Source organism: Pangasianodon hypophthalmus, chromosome 6 (assembly GCF_027358585.1).
Source record: "Pangasianodon hypophthalmus isolate fPanHyp1 chromosome 6, fPanHyp1.pri, whole genome shotgun sequence".
Classification (NCBI taxonomy): Eukaryota; Metazoa; Chordata; class Actinopteri; order Siluriformes; family Pangasiidae; genus Pangasianodon; species Pangasianodon hypophthalmus.
The window spans coordinates 2,176,794-2,202,933 of NC_069715.1; the positions used below are offsets into that span (position 1 = coordinate 2,176,794).

Below are 26,140 nucleotides of genomic sequence, written 5' to 3' on the forward strand. Positions count from 1 at the left end.
TGTAGTGTATATCATTTTTAATTAAATAAATAAATAAAAGCTAAATAAGTTTAAAAAATATATTTTGGTGGTTATAGGGATGAAGTTAGGAGATAAATCCAAACTTTGATCTTTTACTTTTTTTTAGTTTGCATCTCATATTTTCATATTTTCAATTCTTCACTATCACTCACTTCACACACATGATCTTTCATCAAAAACTTGCTCACCTCTAAACGTCTTCTGATTTTTGATGACATCACCAAGCACACAAAGGTGGAGATAATATTAAATACTAAAAATGTAATTTTTAACTAATAAAGTCTCGGTGTATCATCGAGTGAAAACACTGAGCTTCTGTGTTTGGAAATAGATCACCTTACAGAAGAAAAAAAAAGTTGTCTGTTTTGTCATCTTTAAGCTTCAATCTTATTTGACTACACTAATACACAAGACAATAAAGTGTCCACACAAAGACAGATAAAATGTGTGTGTGTGTGTGTGTGCTGTACTTTGTTTTGCATGCTCTTGCTGTCACTGTGAGCTGTGTAGGCGCTTTGTGCAAGAGGGAGTGTGTGTATGTGTGTGTGTGTGTGTGTGTTAGACAAGACAGTCCTGCACATTCTTACAGGGAACTCCTCCCACAGAGAGAGAAAAAGAGAGGAGGAGCTGTGTATTGAGGTGAAGAAGGAGAACAGAGAAAAACAGGGGGGCAGGAATAATGAATTCACGTGAGAACGTCAGACAGAGAGAGAGAGAGAGAGAGAGAGAGAGAGAGAGAGAGAGAGAGAGAGAAAGAGGAACCATCTCCTCCTCCTCCGTGTCCCACTCATCTGGGTGAAAGGTAACGATTTCTGGGTGAGACGCACAATACACAAAAGCACAGTAGTGCTCTCTCTCTCGCTCTCTTTCTCTCTCTCTCTCTGTGTGTCTCTGTCTGTGTCTCTCGCCCACTCTCTCTCTCCTCCATGCTGTGTTCACCAAACAAATCCTGACAGATTAACCAGGCAAGAGACGCACAACAAAAGCTCATTTGCATCGAGCTGAAGGGAATCTCACGCTGACACACTCTCACGCTCACTCGCTCTCTCTCTCTCTCTCTCTCTCACTATAGTACACGCTGCATGGGTTGTTTCATTGCTGCAGTTTTCATCATGTTGACTGAAAGAAAATGTCCCTTCCTCCTTTCTTATCTCCTTTCCCCTTTACCCCTTTACTCTCACCTCTTCTTTTAGCTATTGTTTCTCTATCGTTCCTTTGCTGCACCTCTCTGCTTTTCTTAAAAAAAAAAAAAAAAACATATGGGTGCGTTCTTCCTTGAGACCCAAAAACTTCTGCATACTTAAGTTTCTAGATCTACGTGCTCCTGCTCATGTCCTGGAGCCTCAAAGCTCCTGATTCTGTCCTGAAGCTCTTACGTCTTGAAGTTGCTAAGCTCCTGATCCAGTGTTGAGGAGTACAAGGTCCTGCTCTTGTCCTGAAGTTTACAAGTTCCTACTCCTGGTGTTTCAAAGCCCCTTGTCCAAAGTCTACAAAAAGCTCTTTCTCATGATGTTTGAAATTTTCTGCTTCTGAATTTACCAAGTTCCTGCTCCTGTTTTGAGGTCTATAAACTCCTTCTCCTGTCCTCAAGTTGCTAAGATCCTGCTCCTATGCTGAGGTCTACAAGTTGTTTCTCCTCTGCTGAGGTCTACAAGTTGTTTCTCCTCTGCTGAGGTGTACAAGTTCTCGTTCTTGTTGTGAGGTCTAAAGTCCGTGCTCGTAGGGGTCACCCACTATGATCAGGACCCCTCTGATCGTTCAGAATTTTTTATTGGGCATGATAAATAATTCACAAGTTCATAATTGGTTGTGGATGAGTTCATAATTTAATTTTATTTTGATTAATTATACTTCAGTGTCACTAAGTGACTATTAGTCAGAGTGTAACCCCAAATTCAGACCGGATGTGTCAAAGTAGTGGTGCGTAGTGACCGTCTGTTTAATCCACACCTCACACACTCCACACACACTGCTGGGACAACAACACACTTTTAGTTTTATCGAGAAAAATAATACACAACCGTATTGTGTAAATATTTCACCATGAAGCTACACTATACAGTCATGACATCTACAGATGATTTTGTGTATATGGACTGAAACGCTCGCCATGCTTAATGTGCAAAAAAAATGTGTATAAGCTACCAACAACAAAATGTCTGAAAGGAAAGGCAGCAGGTCTCCTTAAAGAACAAGAAAGGGTTTAAAAGATTGTGTGTGTGTATAAAGTATCACCTGAATTCTCCATATATTCAACAGACACCAGGAATCTCTGTCTATCTGATGTAAAAATAACTCCTAACTTCTGGTGTTGGCCAGAGGAGTCTCTGTTCCTGCCAATGTTTTTCCTCCTACTTCCATCCTGAGGAGCTCCTCCTCGCTCTTAACCTCTGGAAGTAAGTGTCTGTGTGTGTGTGTGTGTGTGTGTGTGTGTGAACCCAGTGCCAATCGCAACAGACCATACTGTTCCTTTGGCTCAGGAGTAAGTTTACAAATCACACCAGAACATTTTGTTTTGCCTCTGTTGTTCAATCATCAGTGTGTGTGTGTGTGTGTGTGTGTATCGTAACAAAAAAGGGAAGCCAATCTTATTATCAGCTGTGTGTGTGTGTGTGTGTGTGTGTTTTATAGATTACAAGTAAAATGCAAACTGAAAAATAAAAGTTAATGATCAGTGTGTGTTTGTGCTGATTCTATTATAGAATACATTATGCAATGCTCTGTGATCTGTGTGTGTGTGTGTGTTATTGCACTCAGTCACATGCCGAACTAGCGCTGTAGCACAAAATTACAGGCAACTCCTACACGGTAAAACTGCTCACTACAGGCACTCAAAATAAATTTAAACAGCGTGTGTGTCTATCTATCTTACACACACACACACACACACACACACACACACACGCGCGCGCGGCTTACTGCAAGTGTGAACATAATGTAGGTGCAGAACCTATAGACGTGTGTGGTGGAGTGTGATAAGGCTTCAATAGTCAATGTTTAACAACCACAAGCACCTCTGCATTCTCACAAACACACACCCAAACACACACACACACACACACACACACAATGGGAGAGATGTTTCCATTAGTATTTCAAAAAAACTGAACCAAAAAAAAAAAAAAAAAAGAGATAAAATGGCACTTATTGCAGGTTATTACTGCGTTCATGCTAGTCAGCTAACTACCTACGATTTAGCTAGCTAAATAGAAAATAAAATTATATTTAAAAAAACAAACAACAAAAAAACAAAAACAAACATGCAGTATATTTAGACAAAAAAGAGTTCAGTCCAAAAGGGGATCCTTAACCCTTTCTACTCAGCTAGTCTCAGACTGCAAACATTAGTGCTAACTCAGGATGTCACCTCACACTTAAACACACACACACTTAAACATAAATAAACAGTATGGCCCATAATTGGTGTGTGTGTGTGTGTGTAAATAGTGTTGTAAAAATACTCAGAAGAGATGATGGAGATTACTGAGGTGCTCATTTGCCTTGTTTAGATCCAACACACTGCACTGCTATTTAAAGCTATGCTAACTTTTCTCAGTATGGCTAGCAGTCGATGCTAAGTCTAATTAAAGTGTAATCTGAGTCTTTTCTAAGCAATCTAACGACACATCTGAGGTAAATGTTGAGTTTTCTGATTGCTCTGTGTTATGTTTGCTGTCACTGTGGCTATACATTGGCCATATTTGATTAAAAAAGTCTTTATATACAGTAATAGTCTATGCTAGCTAAACACAAGCCAGCTTATGTTTAGTATGTTTATTTCCTAGTTGCCTAGCAACAGTGCTTTAACCACTTGAATTGCTCAGTTAGCAGTGAAAATAATGACCATATGTCAGATCATAGGTTTGTTTCTGTGTCATAGTCTTTTATCTGGAGGAAAAAAAAAAAAAAAAAAAATTTAAACCCACACTGTGTTTATGAGTTTGTGGAAAAATAAAATTACTTCTCATCATACTGTTACTCAGAATATATATATATATATATATATATATATATATATATATATATATATATATATATATATATATATAATCTTTGAAAAGGTCATGAAACCTTTTATCCCGTCTTTTATCATATTTTATGATAATGCAGTCTTTATTTAAAAAAAAATTATATATATAGCTGTAATGGATGTAAATAAACCTTGGCAGTGACTCAGAATTTATTTTATCATGTCGTCCTTGCTAGCTTGTTAGTTTCTCAGCTTGAAAAGCTAGATTTTTGCCTAAAATAGCTAGCATGCTTGAGTATTGCTAATTGTGACTACTGGTGAAAAAATTGTAAATAAAAACATATTTAAAACTTTAAGAAAGCTAACTTTTGTTTTTTTTTTTTTAAACATGATCTTCAGTCTGATCAGCAGAAATGTTTCTAAATCTAAATTTTTACTCAGCATTCATGCTAGTCATGGATGCTAGCCAGTTTTACTCAGCATTCATGCTAGTCATGGATGCTAGCCACTTTTACTCAGCATTCATGCTAGTTTGTTTTAGACAGCATTTATTCTAACCAGTTTTACTCAGAATTCAATCATGCTAGTTATTCATGCCAGTTTTACAGCAGCATTCATGCTAGTGAATTTTAGTCAGAATTCATGCTAGCCTGTTTTACTTAGCATTCATGCTAGTCATTCATGCTAACCCACTTTACTCAGCATTCATGCTAGTTGCTAGTCTGTTTTAGTCAGCATTTATGCTAGTCAGTTTTACAGGAGCATTCACTACTCAGAATTCATACTAGTGAGTCATACACAGCATTCATGCTAGTCATTCATGCTAACCCACTTTACTCAGCATTCATGCTAGTCAGTTTTACTCAGCATTCATGCTAGTTGTTAGTCTGTTTTAGTCAGCATTTATGCTAGTCAGTTTTACAGGAGCATTCACTACTCAGAATTCATACTAGTGAGTCATACGCAGCATTCATGCTAGTGATTCATGCTAACCCACTTTACTAAGTATTCATGCTAGTCAGTTTTACAGTCATTCATGCTAGTCATTCATGGTAGTAAATTTCACTCAAAATTCATACTAGTCAGTCATGCTAGCTAGTTTTACTCAGTGTTCATGGTTTACATGCTAGTTGGTTTTAGTTAGCATTCATGCTAGCCAGTTTTACTCAGAATTCAAGTTAGCTTCTTTAGTTCTGGCTGAAACTACATTTGGGTTAAAGTGGGACATTTGCTGTCCCGATTAACCTTTCCCTTTAACACCTGACGAATATTCTCATATTGCTAGTCAAATCAGGATGCAAAGTTTGCAGTGATGTAATCGGAGTGCATATTTGTTTAGAGAGCCTCACAAGGCCTGATCAAGTGTGTCACCTCACTGTGTGTGTGTGTGTGTGTGTGTGTGTGTGTGAGAGTATGTGTGCTCACGTAGCGAGTTCTGTGGTTCACAGTAACATAAGGTACATCATGTCTCTCAATCTGCTGACAGAATGTCCTCAGATGAAACAGTTGCAGCTAAGAAGTCTGAGAATATAAACACTTCATCTTCTTCTCTAACAGAGTTGACAATTTTTTTATTTATTTACTTTAAAACAAAAAAGAAATTAGTGTTAGCAATAGCTAGCTAGCTAACTTGAGCAGCATCTCTCAATATTCATTCTAGCTAGTTTTACTCAGCATTCATGCTAGTCATTCATGCTAGTCAGTTTTATTTTACTGTTTTTTTTCCACCAAATTGAATTTAATCATTCAATCATTTCAAAAACTTTCAGTCAAATTAAAAAAACAAAAACAAAAAACAAACAAACACTAAACTGAGTCACTTTCTTGAACTGAATCGTTCTCAATTTGGAAAACTGGTTTTCAGTTGAATAAAAAAATGACGGTATTGAATCCCCATAGTGAATTTAATTGAATTAAATCATTCATTCAGTATCTAATAAAAAACAAAAGTGAATTGTTTACTGAATCAAAGTGAGTCATTCTAAATACAACTTGCTTTCAGTTGAATTAAAAAATACTGAAATGAATCACAGCATTGAATTGAATCAAAACATTCAAAATTCAAAAAAATCACTGAATTAAATCATGGTATTGAATTAAAAATGAAACATAATAAATATAGAAAACTTCTATATCAGCATCAAGAATCACGGAATTGAATCGCTTTTTAGAGATTTGGATTGAATTCTTACTCAAAACTTGGCTTCAGTTGAGTTCGAAAACCAACGAATCATGAATCAAATCATTCAAAATTTACAAAACTCATTTTCATTTGAAAAACTGATGAATTGTCAGTCGTATCCATTCTCAGTCAGCGTAATTAGTGCACATTAACTCTGTACAGTTTGTTTTGGAGAAAGCATCACCATGACAGGATTCTATGCAGTCACCTATAGAGACGAATATGAGTGCTCTCTAGCCGTCACGAGAAAGAAAGAGAGAGAGAAAGAGAGAGAGAAAGAGAGAGAGAGACATCGTGTCCTCGGATAACTGCTGTGGATTTGTCAGTATGATGTCATCGCTCTCTCGATGGAAAGCAGAGCAGCAGTACCGCAGTGCTCCTTTTTTTCCCCCTCCTCCTACAAGATCACGATGCAACACACAACTACATCACGCACAATGTTTACTCTTCTTTTGATAGGCTGTCCGTCAAACAAGGGGGCGGGGTAATAAACAGGAAGTGATACAGTGATAGTGATACAGTGAAAGCTCATTTTGTTGTTTTGTGTTCGAACAAAGTGACGCTACGCTGCAGTGGAGACGAAGATGCTGCAGTTCTACGTGTCTCCCAGATACAACCTGACCTTTCTTCAAATGCATTGTGTGTGTCAAAGCAATATCCCCTCATCCTTTCATGTATAAGTGTCAACCAATCACTGCAGAGGAGGGCGGGGCATTCTGACGTTTACTGCTAGAGTGAAAGATGTAATGTAATGTGTGAACACACAGAGGACACGATGACGTAACACTGCCATGGCCAAGGACAATGAGGATGTGTGTGTGTGTGTTCCACTTCACACTCTAAAGGAGACTGCTGTATTTCTCAGTCTATGACATGTTTTCACATCATATATAATTTTCTCTAACAGCAGCTGCAAATCACTAATGTTCTCGTTTCTATAGTAACAGCTCATTCACAGGCAGATGCTCTGCATAAGCTGTGTGTAAATAATATGGTGAAGTTTCCTGTAAGGAGATGTTTATGTAACATTTATGGAAGGAGTCTCCAGTGTCAGCGCTGTGTAACAGTCAGAGGTAAAGCTGTAACTTTGAGTTTTCCGTCGTCTTCAGGACAGAGGAGTTTACGCTTGTTTGCGGTTTCTCGGTAACATGAAAAGCTGTGATTTTTTGTCTTATTAACTTCAAGAGAGAAAAAAGTGAGTCTGTGAGGAAAGACTGTTTATAGCTGCTATAACGTAAGTGAGAACAGGAACTAACTGGTTTTTGGATGTTCTACAACATTAACTGTAACTACAAATGGATAAGAAGTGTATGTTGTTTTTTTAACAAATAGAAAATTGTAATCATAGACAAACTGCTGTGGTATAAGACGAATAAAACTATTGAGGACGTGCTGTTATAGGAAAATAGTCTACTTCTGGATGGCATCAGTAACTCAGCATGACATGGAATGCTGCTAGATGGATAGATGGATAGATGGATCGACAGATAGATGGAAGTATTTTCGTGCTTAGTCCCATTGCTGTTTCCTCAGTTAGAGATAAAGTGAGTGAATAAGCAGCATAAAGTGATTAGCTGCTTTAATTTGCTTAACTGAGAGCAGTGTGTGTGTGTGTGTGTGTGTGTGTGAGTGAGTGAGAGACACAGAGAGAGAGACTTTGAACAGTGCAAGCTCTGTGTACATCAGCGTAATGCCCTCTTTGTGTTTCCCTATTTACTCAACATGAACAAAGTCTCCTCACTGACCCACATCTCACACACACACACACACACACACACACACACACAAACGGTCACAGAGGCCATAATGCCTCTGCACAGGACAATCTCATGTACATACACACACACACACACACACAGGTCTTTGTGCATCTTGACTGTGTTCAGTTCAGTTCCTGGTCACAGCCTGGTTCAGGATGTAATTATAGCAATGTATTCAGGTCATCCAGTGAAGCTGTCTTTCTTCTCTCTCTCTCTCTCTCTCTCTCAGCTTTAAACTGTATATCTCTCCGTTCTCTCCATTGTCTCTCTTTCCAGTATTCTCGTGCCTTTTTGAAAGGGTGGTTAGTGTACAATTATGTTTTCTGCCTTTCCTTGTATCTAACTGTCCATCCATCCATCCATCTACCTAATCATCCATCCTTTTGGCTTTCCATCTGTCCATCCATCTATCCATTTATATATTAATCTATCCATCCATCCAGCTTTCATTCTATCCAACTAGCCATCCATTAATTCTATCTATCTATCTATCTATCTATCCTCCCATCCACCTATTCATCCATCCTTTTGGTTAGACATCTATCGATTTATATATTAGTCTATATATCCATCCAGTCATCCATCTATCTTTCTATCCAACTATTCATCTATTCACCCATTTACCAATCCAACTGATCTATCTTTCTAACTATCTATCTATCTATTTACCATTCTCCCATTCACTCTCAATCATCGTTCTATCTATTGGCCCATCCATCCATCCATCCTTTTGGCTATCCATCTGTCTATTTATACGTTCTCCTATCCGTCCATCCAGTTATCTGTCTATTTGCCTGTATGTTATTGTACATACTGATGTTAATCTCTTTATCTATTTACAGAAAGTCCAACAGTTCAGCTGCAAAGGTGGTTTGTTTTTTCTTTGTTCCCTTCATCTCTTCACTTCTTCTTCACTGACTGAGAGAAAACAGAATAAAACCCTAAAATTAATGAGCTCTGGATGTGTGTGTGTGTGTATATGTGTCTGTGTTTGTGTAGTCACTGTTTATCAGTCTATAAAGTTGTGTACGTCGTCTGCTAAACTCTCTCTCATTTTCTTTCATGTCATCAGTGCTGTTTTTCAGCTGGAAGACTGCAGCGTGTGTGTGTGTGTGTGTGTGTGTGTGTGTGTGTGTGTGTGGTTTTGTAACAAATCCGTCTCAGTCTGCTCGTTACCTCCCTAAACTTTCCGCTCCCGAATAAAGAGGGGCAGACTGAGAACTCACATAGCAACAAGGGCTGCGCTCTGATTGGACGGAAGCTTCTTAGCAAAACCAGAGAACTACTTCCTGTGTGTGGTGGGAAAGAGAGAGCGACAGAGAGAGTGAGAGAGAGAGAGAGAGAACAAATCCTCCCTGTGATCTCAGGACTAGAAACTCTTTACGACACACACACCAGGCTGTGACGAGCTGACTAACCTCCAGAGAACCTCTGTGTGTGCGTGTGTGTGTGTTTTAAACAAATACTTCAGCCAAAAGTGAAATTTCTACATCAACCCCTCTTACCCCAGTTACAGTCAAGTTAAAGTCTCGACTGTTTCTTTAGTTTCATACTTGAGCTACCAGGCTAATGTTGTGATCAAGTAATGAAAGCATACAGCCACCAGTTTAGCAAAAATTAACCAACCGCTAAACCATCTAAATCATTACACACTTGCTTTATACACGTTTTAAAGTTTTTCTGCCATTTTTGCACACTGAACAATAAATGGGAACTAAATGTTATGAGCGGAAAACTGAAGAAATATCCGACTACAAGTTCCATAAGACTGGTCCGAGGAATCATTCTAGCCAATCGCTAGATTCGTCACTTTACTCTGTCATAACTCATTTGCATAGAATTGAGAAAATCTTAATTCCAATGTCACTTTGTCGCTGAAATCGCAGTGTATGTCATGCGTGTATGAGGAACATGAACGTGAGCCTGACGCTTTGTCGCTTGTTAGCGTAAACGTAGAGTAAAATGCAAAAAAGTCTTTAGAGAGTTTAGTGGTGTGGTAACAAATCAGAGCCAAATCTTTCAATTCAGAATCAGCATCTAAGAAAAGCTTACACCATTTAAGCATCACGCTGCAGAGTTCAGAGCCACTTTAACGAGGTTAAAATCAGTGAGACGGTTATCGTAATGGGGGAATTTATCGTGTCCTTCCAGCACTCGAAGAAGCCACTGGAGAAAGCAAGGGCGGTCAGGTTAATGAGTCAGGCGCGGAGAAAACCGCACGCTATAAATCTAACGCGATGGATTTTGTCCTTCACAGTACCTCTCGGACATTAGCGGTAAAAGGTCCGAATCAAAAATAGCGGCTGTGTTGAGATAAAATAAAACGAAGTGAGTGCCATCCCCTCGTTTATAATCCCTACAGTGTCTTTAGCCCTGTGACCTCCGACTGAGACAAAAGGCATCATGGGAAATCAATCTTCTGCAAATTAAATCCCCCCTGGAGAGAGGTTTTGTGGTGTGCAGCCTCAGGCGAAGGGTGGGGTTTAGAGAGAAAAGAGGGAGTGGGAGAGAGAGAGAGAGGGTCAGAGAGAGAATCTATTTTCTCTAACACTAATGCTGATTATGTAATAGGATCAAAATCATGCAGGAGGAACTGCAGAGTGGAGTAGGAGGAATGAGTGAGACAGAGAAAGAGAGAGAGAAAGAGAGAGAGAGAGAGAGAGAGAGGGGGGGGGGGGCATTTGTTCCATCCAAAGGAACAGGATGATGTCATACAGTATATATTTATAGTAATGCAATTATCCAATCAGCCAATCATGTGGCACCAGCACGATGCATCAGATCATGCAGATGCAGGTCAAGAGCTTCAGTTAATGTTCCCATCAAACATCAGAATGCAGAAAACTCTCAGAGAGACAGATGATGGATAGATGACCGTGAATGGTGCAAAAAACAAAACGGAAAAGAATAAAATCCAGAGGGCGATTGTTCTGCGGCAGAAACTCCTTGTTGATGAGAGACGTCAGAGGAGTACAGTCAGACTGGTTGAAGCTGACAGGAAAGCAACAGTAACTAAAATGACCACGCTTTACAACCGTGATGAGCAGAAAAGCAACTCCACATGCTTTGAGTCAGACGGACAACAGCAGAAGATCACATCGGGGTCTTCTGGTCTGTATCTGCATGATGTTATGCTCGGTGCTGCTGCCACGTGATTGGCTGATTGGATAATCGCATGAATGTAGACGTGTTCCTAATAAAGTGCATGTGTACGAACATCATTCTAGTGCTGTACAAGTTGCATCTGAAACAAAATGGCCGCTCTGTTTAAGCCTTTGAGCAGCGAAGTGTACTTTGTTCAAATAATAACCTGACTGAAGGTCATCTGAGCAGCCTTGGCTATTCTAGACCAGATACTGCCAACACACACACACACACACACACACCCTACTCTCAAGGCCCTGTTCTCTTACCACCACGTGAAATTAAGCAATCTTAGTCTGGCTACATTCACACTTTCACTCATTTCCTTCCGCGCCACTGTTTCATCAGTTAAAGGAGGCGGCTTTTAAACTCGTCGTTTATAAACCTCTGAATTTAATTTTTGTGATTTTATTGCAAGATTTTTGTGATTTTATTGCAAGATTTTTGTGATTTTACTGCAAGATTTTTGTGATTTTATTGCAATTAACGATGCCCACAGATTCATCGAACACTTTATGTGCTTTATGTCACCAGCAGAGTCGGTCATTGTCATTGAGAACTATTTTCAGGATTTTATTTTTCCGCAAGACATTATATTGCATCATGAAAACCAGCATTTTACACTCAGCACAACATAAAATGTCATTTGGTGAGGTCACATACTCTATTCCAACTCTATTTTATTCATATTCTACTATAGTTGACCGTACTCTATTCGTTTCAACACCATTCTATTCATATAACGCTACACTGTTCTGGTCCATTCTATTCATATTCTACTCTAATTTCTAATTCATATTCTACTCTAACTCTACTCTATTGTAGGCTATTCATACGCTACACTGTTCTGGTCCATTCTATTCATATTCTGCTTTAATTCACTGTACTCTGCTCTATTGTCGGCTATTTCATTCTATTCATATTCTACTCTACTCTTTACATATTCTACTCTACTATATTCATATTCTTCACTGTACTCTGCTCTATTGTAGGCTATTTCATTCTATTTATATGCTACACTTTTTCTGTCCACTTCTATTCACATTATACTGTACGTGACTGCACTCTACTCTATTTTAGTCTATTTTATTCTATTCATATGTTGCACTATGCTGTTCCATTCTACTCCACGCTATCTGACTGTACTCTATACCAGTGTACTCCATTCAACTCATATTCTACTCTATTCTATTTATATTCTACTCTACCCTATTCTATTCATATTATACTTAACTGTTTTCTACTCTATGCTAAGATACACATATGCTATTCTACTCTATTATGCTCTATTCTATTGAAATTCTACTCTATTCTATGCTACTGTACGCCATTTTGTTCTATTCATATTCTATGCCCCTCTAGTCGACTGTATTCATCTTCTACCTTACTCAAGTCTATTCATATAGAATCATATATCTATTCTAGTTCAGTCCATTCTAGTCTAGTTCGCTTTATTCATATGCTACTCTATCCTACTCTACTGTATTCTAGTTTATTCTATTCACAATCCACACTACTCTAATTGACCAAAATCTGTTCTGTTCATATTTTACTGTACTCCATTCTTTTCTACTCTTCATATTCTACTCCATTCTATTCCAATTTATTTATATTTAAATGTACTCCATTTTATTAATATTCTACTCTATTCACATTTTACTCTACTCTATTCCACGCCATGCTACTGCATTTTATTTACGTTATACTGTACTCTATTCTATTCATAATCTACTCTACTCTATTAATATTTTACTCCATTCTATTCACATTCTAATCTATTCTATTGTACTGTATTTATATTCTACTTTATTCCACTATCTTCATATTCTGTTGTACTCTGTTATATATTATATTCTACTCTGCTGTACTCTATGCTAATCATTTGGTGATGGTCACATGATCAGGTTTGTGACTGGCTTATCAGATTTAATTCAATCTCTGCCCTACTGGATACGCAAACATCCATTCCCTGTCTAACAGTGACGCATCAATTCTCCTTTTGAAAAAAAAACCCAAAACGACAACAAAAACTACAGCAAAGCACGCACACTGTTAACATCTCTCTCTCTCTCACACACACACACACACACACACACACACGCACACTTTCCCCTCTAAACACTCTTCAACTTTAGTTTGTCGGTCAAGAATGTCTCAGCAGGTCAACAAGTCACGAGCCACCACTTCATTTCAGCTCCTCTTAAGGGCAGGGGTGTGTGTGTGTGTGTGTGTGTGTGTGTGTGTGTGTAATACTGTCCTTTTTCCACTGCACACAATCAGCTGATTAGGATGTCTGTGCGTGTGTGTGTGTGCGCGTGGCTCCAACAGTGTCCTTTTTCCCTTGCACAAGATCAGTGGATTAGGACTCGTGTGTGTGTGTGTGTGTGTGTGTGTGTGTGTGTGTGAGCTGGAGGGTTTGGGGGTTTGCATAACACCAGTTGAACGAGAGAACACACCAGGTGTTCAGTAACGACACCAGGTTTAGTTTTACCTCCTGGGCAGTTTTCCACACACACACACACACACACACACACACACACACACACACACACACGCTGAATACAGATTTACTCTACTGTTTTTTTTTTATACAAATTGTGTTACTAAGCATTATTTGAGGTGACCGTGTACTGATTTAGACACAATGCTAAACAGGTGGCCATATGTTTCCATTCTGTTCGCGACATTAACGTCTTTATCTCAGTTTATCCCAAATGCTGCCACTTCTAATCAACACGACACACATGAAGTTACACTATTTATAAAATGTGATCATTCTGCACACACTCCACTTCCACTCATATTCTACTGAGTCATATTTTACACTATTTAATTCTATTCTTATCCTACACTCTACATTATTCTATTCATATTCTACTCTATACTGCCTTCTTCTGCTTCCCTCTATTTAATTCTGTTAATATTCTATTTAAATTCTAGGCAATTTATATTTTACTCTACATTTTTCTCTATTCTATATATACACCACTTCTCTATTCTGCTCTTCTCTATTCATATTCCATACATACTCTACTGTACTCTATTCTACTCTCCTCTGTTTTACTCTGTTATACTGTTCTACTCTAATCTACTCTATTATACTCTACTCTACTATATTTACTGTTACTCTATTATACTGTTCTACTGTATTATACTCGGTTCTACTATATTATATTCTACTGTGTTCTACTCCACTCTGTTCTACTCTAATCTACTCTATTATACTGTTCTACTCTATTGTATTGTTCTACTCTAATCTACTTTATTATACTCTACTGTTCTACTCTATTATATTCTACTGTGTTCTTCTGTCCTCCAACATACTCTCTTCTACTCCACTCTATTATACTCTCTTCTACTCCATTGTACTCTGTTCCACGCTACTCTTTTATACTCTGTTCTACTCTGTTCTACTTACTATTACTCTATTATACTGTTCTACTCTAATCTACTCTATTACGAAATGAAGTGAAGTGACTTGTGGCCAAGTATGGTGAATTTGTGCTCTGCATTTAACCCCCTCCAAGTGCACACACACAGTAGTGAACACACACACACACACACACACACACACACACACACACACACACACACACACACACAGTAGTGAAAACACACCCGGAGCAGCCTTTTTTTGCTGCGGCGCCCAGGGAGCAGTTGAGGGTTCGGTGCCTTGCTCAAGGGTCTCACCTCAGTCGTGAGGGTGGAGGAGAGCGCTGCTCATTCACTCCCCCCCACCTACAATCCCTGCTGGACCGTGCTGAGACTCGAACCCACAACCTTCAGGTTCACCTTCAGGTTGAAAGGCCAACTCTCTATCCATTAGGCCACGACTGCTCTACTGTTCTACTCTATTATACTGTTCCACTCTAATCTACTCTATTATACTCTACTCTGTTCTACTCCACTGTACTCTGTTCTACTCCACTGTACTCTGTTCTACTCCATTGTACTCTGTTCCATGCTACTCTTTTATAGTCTGTTCTACTCTACTCTTTTCTATTCAACTATGTTCTATTTTATTCTTATTACTTTATTCTACGATTGCAGAACGGCTCTCTGAGAAGTCCAGAACCCAGTGGCAGCTCTAGTTGAAAGCGTGACACCACAAGCAGCTGTTTACGAGGCCACTGCAGACAGAAAAGGAAGAAACCCATCCTGTTTAAAGCTTGTGTGAGATGAGTGCTGAAGGGTACAACTGAAGGGTACAATGAGGGTCATGTGATCTTTTGTGCTGTGACTCGCCTAGACTGGTTAGAGGAGAACTCATGCTGTGTGACTCACTGCGAACTACTTTACAATAAAACACTACCAACATTGTTAACCTGCTCATGTCACAAAATTAACCATTTTTATAATCATTAACACTTAAACATTTAAACATTACAGTTAAACGTTTTTAACAGGTTAGACATTTACACAACTACCATCATGCAGCATTTTACAGAAATTACAATATCGTTACATCATTATTTCACAGTTGACGCAATGATTACATCATCCATGGGTTGTTTTTTTTTTAAAAAAAGTATTTAAAGTATTTAAAACTGTCTTTCTATTAAAAAAAAGTTCTGAAAAATCTCTTTTTTCGCTTCATTTTAGCTATTTATTTTTATTACTGTATACTTCAGACTGTTTTGTTTGTATTATACACTAAAATACTGTGATAAAAATTAAATAGCTCAAAATGTTACATGCTTTAACACACCTTTATATTTTTTCATTTGTTCTCTGTACACATAACGCTGTGAGCAGAAACAGTGATGAAGTAAAGACGCATGGACGACTATCATCCTGTTCCAGCTCCGTTTCTAACACGCAGTGGATCTGAGTGACGATTCAGAAGCAGTGGGCTTCTGGTGATAAACCTCTCCCAGCCTGCAGGGTGTGTGTGAGGTGAGATCAGATCAACCTCCATCTTTATCTTACACTCAACCCTCTGGAGAAAGTTCTTCTGAACATTATCTCCAATACAGAGAGGCTCCAGGAAACAGCTGAGCGTCCTGTGAGGCGGATGGCGTTCAGCCAGAAGCACTGACTGGGCAGAGCTGTAATGCTGCATTCAACTAAAGTGAGAAGTAACTTCCAACCTTAGAACAGGAAAAACCGGAGAAAATGAATGGGAAATTTGGAAAGCTGTCGTAAACCATGAGCTCAGCACAATGACGTGATCTCAAAATGGCTGCTCAATTTTAAATTGAGGATTATCAACATACTCAAGGCCTCAGCATACTTAACATGGAGACGATTTCTGCGAGGATTGTGAGTTTACAAGCTTGCCCACATTCTCTGCATTTTCGTACTGGCTGTCAGGTACCGCACCAGTGCTCCAGTCCTGCAGGCAGCGCTAATAAAGCTTCATGATGATTTCTATTGCTACAGAAAGATGATCATCTGCTGCAGAGTGCTGACAGCATAAACTAAGGTGACTCTCCAGAGTGCCACAGCAGAAAAAGTGTCAGGACGTCGTGAGTTTGAATCCTGAGAGCTACACAGGCTCTGTTCACACCTAGCATTAATGTACGTAAAGTCCTGGGTGATTAACTCGTAAGTGGATAACACTAAGTACAGGTGTGAACGGGGTCCAATGTGTCACGAACACACATTGTGATCCAATCACTCAGAACCACATTGGGAGGTGGTCATATGGCCACGTCACATCTGTAGTGTGAACATGAAAGTGTCTCGATGCATCCCGGACTGCAACGAAGGACCAACCGATCGACTGCTTCGTTGTTCTCGCAGGAAAATATGTCACAGTGCAAGACTGTTTGGAAATGGCGCTGAATGACAGAATTCTCTGTCACTAGGCTAATGGATAAAGACAACGCTGCAGCAGCAGAGACGAAAGCATTTCTGCTTTTCATAGCTTCACTCATCATCTCATCTCTCAATCGTTTATATGTTTCATTAGCAGACCATGCAATTAAAATGTGAAAGAGTCTGCAAGAGTCACGGGATGTTCACAGGATTCGTGGGACATTTCTGCCTGAAAAGAAGCAGTGGAAGACTGAAGGCATAAATATACGTGACAGACTTCCACCATCCACCATGCGCACGACACGACACACAGTCGTTTGGTCTACGGGTTGGTCCGTTTGGTCTGCGATTACGGCATGGCAGAAACCCGTCAAACGTCATCTGCGCATAAAGTACGCCGACGCCTCACACATTATTTGGTTACATCTATAACACTGACTGTACAGTTTGCTATTTTCAGAAGGTAAATACATCATGAACATTAAAGATGACTCACACTGCTAATGTTATCTGGCTAGCTTGTTGCTAACAAGTGACTTCCCATTTCCAAGTTAAGTGTTAGATGGTGTGTGTGATGCTGAACATCCCCTTAAAGAGGAAAAGGAATAAATGTAAATATAAATCTATATCAAAATATACACATAAATCTAATAAGAGTAATAGCTTCATTTACAAAGCTCAAGAAGGTTTTGTAAAGAAAATCGCTAAAATAATATCAGCAACACACACTCACACACACACACACACACACACACACACACACACACACACACAGAAAGATGATGATGGTGATAATAGCCTGAGGTGATTTTCCTCCCAAGCTGAGATAAAAATGTTTTGTATGAAAAGCCTGTTTAATCTCGTCAATGCAAATCAGCTGAGTGATTCTTTAAACGTGTGGCTTTAGACATAACAGAGACAAAGCTCTCGTCTTCTAAAAGCAAACATCTAACTGTAAGCTGGGAAGAATGTAAAATAGATGGTGCTTCATGAAAGAGAGCAGGAATTTCTACACATTACCTGGATAATCATTCCTGTGATGTAATGGGAAGAGAAAATGGAGGTCCAGTGAAATGTGACTCATTTTTCTGGGTGTAGCTCAAAACATGACAGACGAACAAAGGAATGAGACGTCAGTAAAGAACTTCCTGTTCAGCACTGTGCCCTAAAACACTATAATCATAATGACAATGATGTAATAAAACCACAAAATACATCAGCGGGTTTTAAACGATTTTAACTGGAGCACTGATCTGAGTATTTAAAACACAGTAAGGCTGTGCGTGAGGACGATTCGATATCAGTATCACGATATATTAACTCCATGATACATTATTCTGAGTATCGTAAATATTATGAATATCTTTTTTTTTTTTGGTCAATTTTGGAAAATCTCTCCACTTATATATAGTTATAGATATACAGATATAGTTTCTCATGATATCGTTCCACCGTTCCAAAGTATCTGAGCTTTTTTTTTTTTTTTTTTTTTTTTTTTTAACAACAATCCTGGATTGTGATTGGTCAGAAGGTGTTGATTAATTTTCTAGAACAGCAGCTCTGACAGTAGTGCAGCTGCAGATCACAGGTTTATATTAATGCGCTTGTCCTAATACGTTAACGTTTCTATAGCAACAGCTCATTCACAGAGACTCGTATGGCAGACGCTGAACATAAACGGATTAAAAAACGTGTGTAATCGTTGATATGGTAAAGTTCACTTAAAGTAAGATGTTTATGTAACATTTATGGAAGGAGTCTCCAGTGTCATATTAACTTCAAGAGAGAGAAAAAGGAGTCTGGTGAAGGAACGACTGTTTACAGCTGCTATAACATAAGTGACAACAGGAACTTGTTTCACAGACAAAAAAAACCTGATAAATGTATGATGTTAAATCTTAAATGCTTTTTAATAAATAAAAATAATTGTAATGGTTGGCTGTGGTATAAGATCATATTTTAGTCCTTATTCCTGTTCAAAGGCTTTTCTCTATTTATGTCGTTTTGTCCAGGATGACAGGTTTTGAAGTTGTGTGTGTCATGTCATTTTACAGTCTAAAAAGCAGACAGAATGTTTATTTAATTACATGTTCAACGTTGAGAAAGAATTTAATTATCTGATGAAGTGTTAATAATTGTGATTGGCCTTGATAGCTGAGGTGCAGCCCTTTTTTATTTCTGGTCTATTATTACTCAGAAATGTAATCAAATCACTTTCCTGTCAGTTTAGCAAAGGGGGCGTGGCTACCTACTTCTCAAAGTTAACACTTTTTTCCTCCAATTAATGTTTAACTATTTGTACAATACTGACTCGTATCAGCTCATGAAACCTGCAGCCGCAGTTAGACAGAAAAACGTGCGAATGGAACAGACACATGAAGCTGAAGAAGGGCACAGTTTAGAGTTTCCTCTTCTCAAACACATCTGATTCAGGTTTAATAATGAATTATTGAGTCGGGTGTGAGGTCATCTCAGCACCTAACGCCACCCTGACACCTGGTCAGTGGAAAACCTTACTGTGGAATTAAATAGTCAGGTATCAGGTTGGGTGTGATGGCCGCCATCGCTACACGTCTTAATCACGTCAATACTGAAGGAGTCTGTTACATCACACACTGTCAGTCTGTCCTTTCTGAGATTCACCACAACTCAATAAACAGGACGGAGTTCTTCTTCACCTGCAGCTTCAGCTTCAGCTTCAGCAGCAGGAGCAGCAGCAGGTCTGAGGTCTTTAATCTGCACCTGATCTTCTGATCATCAGAGCAGAGACGACAAAACTGACCTGAGAACAGCGAGCCGCAAACGCAAAGATCACCGACACACAGGAAGTGATGTCACTACTCTCACTACTCTCTCTACTAAACAGAGAGAGGAAGAAAATCTGGACAGTGCCATGTGTTTAAAAAATGGTAGAAAGAGAAGAAAGAAATGAAGGAAGGAAGGAAAGGAAAAGAGAAAGAAAACAAAAAAAGAAAGACAGAGAGAGAGATCAAAAGAGCAAAAGAAAGACAGAAAGCAAGAGAGAGAGCGAGAGAGAAAGAGAGAGAGGTAGTGAAAAAGAGCAAAGAGGAAGAAGGGAAGGAGCAAAAGAAAGTAAGAAGGAAGAAGAAGAGAGAAAACAAAGAAGAAAGAAAGAGCAAACAAGTGAAAGAAAGAGGGAATGAAGGCAGGATGCATAGAAGGAGTTAATAAGCGAAAGAGGAAGGAAAGAAACAACAAAAAGAAAGAAAGCAGGGAAGAAAGAAATAGTGAAAGAACAGAGAAAGATGAAGAAAGATATATGACGTGATTGTAAAGTGGGCGGAGCTTAAAACCTTCTTGCTAAGTTTCCGATAATGCAGTGGATGAAAACAAAAACAGTGAAATAAACATGATTCTGTTGCATCTGGATATTTTTTATGACTACAGCTTAAGAGGAGACGAGCTATAGATGCAATTTATCCAAAAATCTGGAAAAAAAAAAAAAAAAGTGTGACCAAAAATGTCGTGACCTTCGTAAACTAAAATCCTGAACATCAGATGGTTTAGAAACGATTGAACAGATTTCACTCAGTCGTTATATTGCATATGATCTGGTATAAGCTGGAACTGGAGGTCAGTTTCCAACAAGGAAATGATGTTATTTAGAAACAGAGACACACAGGTTCCAGGTTAACACTCTCCAGGTTCCTGCGTGAATGCTTTCACAGTACCAGTTATTCAGATTCTCTGGAATTTAAAGTGAGAGAACACAGGAAGTCAGTAAATAAAGCTCCAGGCTCCGTGCAGCTGGTGAGGTTGTTGGCCAGGCTCGCTCTCTTTGAATAAAATCCTTGTTTTAAAGTGCTGGAATAATGAACATGTCAGGATGGTACAGGGAGGAGATAAGCCGAAGCTGGCGCTACACAGATCCCCCCCTCTGTCTGCAGATGGTTCGTTCCAGTGTGACCTCATTCAAATCAGGTCTTCTGTTTCCAGAGATGATGTTGATCTCAAAAAGTGTAAAAAAAAAAAAAAAAAAAAAATAGTGTATGATTTTTGTCTTTGGCTACTCTTAGACGTGTCCCGGTTTTATATTTAAAATAAAGTTCCGCAAATACGAATCGGATAACCGAACACAGCCGAGCTGAACCGTCGTCCGCCATGTTTGCTCTGATCTGAAGTCACGTCTGTGAGAAATTCTGCGAGATCTCGGGTTTCCGAGAGCCAGGATTATTTAGGTGTTTTATTTATTTAGGTGTTAATGATGATCCAGAACAAAATTCTGTACGTTATTTTGGTTATATCTATTAAACAGCTTTAAATGTTGGTTTTTCAATGTTTCAGTAAAATGTTTTTGCGTAACGCTTTTAGCTACATGCTGTTTGTTTGCCGTTTCTACTCCTTCCCGAGGTGGATCTTTAAAAAGAAAAACGTGTCATTTTGGGTCACGTCACGTCAGGTTGCTATTTAGTGTGTAAACACAACGACAAGTCGTGGCCGTGTTGAGGTGTGACCAGACTGGTATTTCAGGAGCGAGTGGTCACTGTGGTGTTAGCGAGGCCGTGCCCAGTCACACGCTTTCTAATAAAAGCACCACACAGCGAGCGCTCGTCTCCCGAAGCGCAGAACCAACGGGTCCAGATGGTTCTTCATCTGCAGCTTCAGCAGCAGCGCGAGCAGGTCTCAGATCTTTAATCTGGACCTGATTATCAGAGCAGAGACGACAAAACTGACCTGAGAACAGCGAGGAGGGAACAGAGAGAGACAGAACGACACCGCCGGGGATAAACACAAAGATCAGGGCCACACAGGAAGTGATGACACTACTCTGTCTACTTATAGGTGAAGAGTGGGGGGGTGGGGGGGAGAGGACACAGCAAGAGGAAAAGAGAGAAAGAAAGAATGAATGAAAGAGAAAGAAAGCAAGAAAGAGTGAAAGAGAAAGAAAAAATGAATGGCAGAGAGAGAGAAAGAACGCTAAACAAGGGAAGGAGGAGACAGCAAGAGGAAATAGAGAAAGAAAGAAAGAAAGAAAGAAACAAAGAAACAAAGAGTGAAATAGAGAAAGTAAAGAAGAAAGTAAGGAAGGAAGGAGAGAGAGAGCAAGAGGAAATAGAGAAAGCAAGAAAGAAAGAAAGAAAGAAAGAAAGAATTAAATAGAGAAAGAAAAGAAGGAAGTAAGGAAGGAAGGAGACAGGAGGAAGTAAGGAAGGAAGGAAAGAGCAAAAGAGAGAAAAAAGAAAGAAAGAAAGAAAGAAAGAAAAAGAAAGAAGAAAACAGCAAGAGGGAAAGAGGGAAAGCAAGCAAGAAAGAAGCAATAAAAGAAAGAAAGAGAGAGAGAAAGAGAGAGAGCGCAAGAAAGAAAGCTAAATAAAGGAAGGAAAGAGACAGCAAGAGGAAAGAGGGAAAGAAAGCAAGCAAGAAAGAGCGAAATAGAGAAAGGAAGGAAAATAGGAAGGAAGGAGACCGTGAGAGGGAAAGAGAGAAAGAAAGCAAGAAGGAAAGAAAGAAACAATAAAAGAAAGACAGAGACACAGAGAGACAGAGAGAGAGAGAGAGACAGAACAGACAGACAGACAGAGAGATAGAGAGAGAGAGAGAGAACAGACAGAGAGAGACAGACAGAACAGACAGAGAGAGAGATAGAGAGACAGAACAGACAGAGAAAGAGAGAGAGAGAGACAGACAGAGAGAGAGAGAGAGACAGAACAGACAGAGAGAGAGAGAGACAGAACAGACAGAGAGAGAGAGAGAGACAGAACAGACAGAGAGATAGAGAGACAGACAGAGAGAGAGAGAGAGAGAGAGAGTGGTTAGGAGTGAGAGTAATGTAAGGTGTGTGAGGTTGATTAAAGCTCCTCTGTGTTTAGTTGGAAAACAGAAGGAGAGCACGCTGGGGTCTGAAACAGGAAGTCCATGTGGACATTAGCAGCTGTTAACACATCTAATCCATCTCTCTGGGTGGAGTGTGTGTGTGTGTGTGCGTGTGTGTGCGTGTGTATGTGTGTGTGTGTGTGTGTGTGTGTGTGTGTATGTGTGTGTGTGTTTCAGCTCAGGGAGGAGATCAGACCAAAACACACACCACAGGAAAACTTAAAGCTTAGAAACGACGCCCAGAAACTACCAGCTGACTGAAGTGACATCATCCTGCTGTCTCCACATGGCCTGCATACCACAGAGAACATGAACACACACACACACACACACACACACACACACACACACACACGCGCGCGATAGGTTCTGAGGATCATATTGCACACACACTCCATTGTTCCAAGTACAAGTTCTGAAAAGCTATCAGGCAGTCGCCGCTCCCTTAGAAACATTTTCCAACCTTTTCATGATGAACTTCGTTTCTATAGTAACCACATAAACACATTACACACACGTTTATTTAACATTTACGGAAGGAGTCTCCAGTGTCAGAGGTAAAGCTGCAACTTTAAGTTTTCTGACATTTATCTTCAGGACAGAGGAGTTTACACTTCTTTGTGGTTTCTATGGTAACAGGACAAACTGTGTTTATTTGTCTGAGAGAGAGATAAAGAGAGGCTGGTGAGGAAACGACTGTTTATAGCTGCTGTAACATAAGTGACAACAGGAACTAACTTGTTTTGTGAACATTAAATGTAACTATAAACGGATAAACAGTACAATTTGTTGTTCTATACTGAAGATAAATTGTAAACGTTGGTAAATTGGCGTGATGTAAGAGGAAGACCTGTCTGTAGAACATCCACAAACTTTTACAAACGTACGCACGTGATCTTCAGGCCTTGCTTTATGCTCATGATTGGTGAGTTAACAATCCTCATTATCACAATTGTGAGAACGAGTAACATTAGCATAAATCAAATTGGTAAAAAGTGGCCAAGATTTACCTAAAATGGAGGTAAAATGGAGGGCAGGAATGAATAAACCATGGCCACGCTTTATTTATACGGAGGGAAGGAATGAATAAAATGTGGTCATGTATTAATAAGCCGTGGGAACGAATTCTTAATTCGTGGCCACAATATATTGTTTTTTTTTTTTTTTTAACCCGCAGGTCATGTGTGGTGCTCCGTACAAAAGCACTGTACAAAGTAAACCAGAGTTTTGTTCATTTATTTATAGACACACACACACACACACACACACACACACACACACGCGCGCGAGTAGATCAATGCTGCGGATCACAACGCGGTTTTGTTTACTGTGTCGAACACTAGATGATCGTTGGAGATGAATTGATTTGTGGCCTCATGGCGAGATTCCACATGATCTTGTTACACATCCGAGTGTATTCTGAGCGTACACACACACACACACACACACACACACACACACACACTCCTTAAATGACATGCGCTTACTTCTCACCACATCGTCATTTTTTTTAAAGCCAAATTTGCACTCAGTTAGTGAGGCTCTGTTGCAAACACCCTTAACGCTGAACGCCGAGTGTGTATCAGATATATCTATCAAATCTGGGTCAGTGCGTGGTAGAGTGCAAAAGTTTGTACACCCTAATGACAAAATACAACCTTGACATGTTAATTATAGTAACGAGTTGTGTGTTGCTTAATGTGTGGTTGTACAACATATCACCGTATTCAACATGAACAGTGATCATCGTGTACACACATATTCCTGAGATTATCACATGCATCATTAGTATATCACTTAAAGTGTTAAAATAAATAAAATTTAGCTATCTGTACATTTACAGTGTTAGCATGATACACTGGCTACATCTGGCGCTCAGCGGTAGCGGCCCACTTTATACGCCAGCGCATCACCATCTTATTTAACACTTTAGTTTATTTAATACTCCAACATTTCATAGAGTGATCTACCAACTAGCTAGCTACTTAGCTATTTATGTTTCGCTACTTCCGTAACAACCCTTCGATATATTACGTCATATTTTATGCCATTAATAGACAGCTAGCTATGAGTTTAGCTACTCTATTTTAAAAAGAGAGCTCCAGGATGTCATCACTTTTAACGTGTTTACTCTGAAACCGCCGAGTCTCCAGGCTCATTTATTAACCACAGGCTTTTTATAGCACTAGATTAGTCATAGACTAGCCATTCCGCTAATTCCTGCTAACATACTGCATTGTCTGTATACAGGAGTTACAAGGAGGCTGAGTAAGCAGGAAAGAAGTCACTGGAGTCAGGGTTACCTGACTCATCTGCTCCCATTATAGCTCCGCCCACCTCAACCCAGCGCAAAGAAATTCAGAAATCGCTCAACTGATCAACAGATCAACATCATTCTTTCTTCAGCACGTGATAGTGTAAACACCAGCTCCGCTAATCTGCTAGAGTTTTTCAGACCTATACACCCAGTTAAAACACACACTCTAAACACCACGCTTTCGTAAACGGTATCGCCCGTAAATGCAGACACAGTGTCGCTCCTCTACATTATCTTCAGAAATATACTGTATATTATAATCATCTGCGTATCGTTATCAGGGCTGATATTAGATTGATTGCATCAGATTTGATTTATTTTGTGTTCTGATAATGTGCGACCGTGTCATTTTGCATGTTTTTGACTGACATGACGCTTATGTTCGCTCAGCATCTGTGAGGTTTTTCCTGAATAGTTTACGATGAGGGTTTGATGAGTATCAGAGCTATGATATCCTAGTGCATGGAAATTTTGGGGGAAAAAAAACAAACAAAAAAAACAAAAAACAGGATTATTAAACATTAGTAAATATTACCACACATTTTGAAACAACTGTCATAAAGCAGTGCATATGCTTTGAAAGCGGAGTTTTGTGACACAAACCTGGCAACCCTGCCTTTGAGTATGTGGTGTGTGTGTGTGTGTGTGTGTGTATGTGTGTGAGTTTGTGTATTGTGACGTCACACGAATGTATGGCGTGTGTTCAACTAAGTGGGTTACCACACAAATACACTTTATTTGCTCTGGGCTTTTAAAAACACACACACACACACACACACACACACACACAGTTTTCATGATGTCCACGTGTTTGTGTAAAACATAAACAATGTACCACACACATGCATGAACACACACACACACACACACACACACACACACACACACACACACACGTATATAAGCTGTCGCTAGGGGGCGCCAAAGACAACATGCTTCAGGACGCTTTGTTCCCCTGTTAGAAAACACACAAATACACACACTCAAACAGTTACACACACTTTAATCCTTCCTGGAAACCAAACTAATGACATGACACGGATGTTCTCAGCTCCAAACACAAGAACACATAACAACACATAACAACACACACACACACACACACCTCTATCATTTCATCATTTCCTTTTGATCACACTGATGGTATTTCC

At 39.3% G+C, this 26,140-nt stretch overlaps 1 protein-coding gene across 5 annotated transcripts in view; it reads right to left on the reverse strand.

The window, feature by feature from the left end:
* Positions 1-26,140, reverse strand: part of atosa (atos homolog A) — a 50,909-nt gene that overhangs the window by 23,467 nt on the left and 1,302 nt on the right. The gene's annotated exons all lie outside the window — the stretch shown is intronic.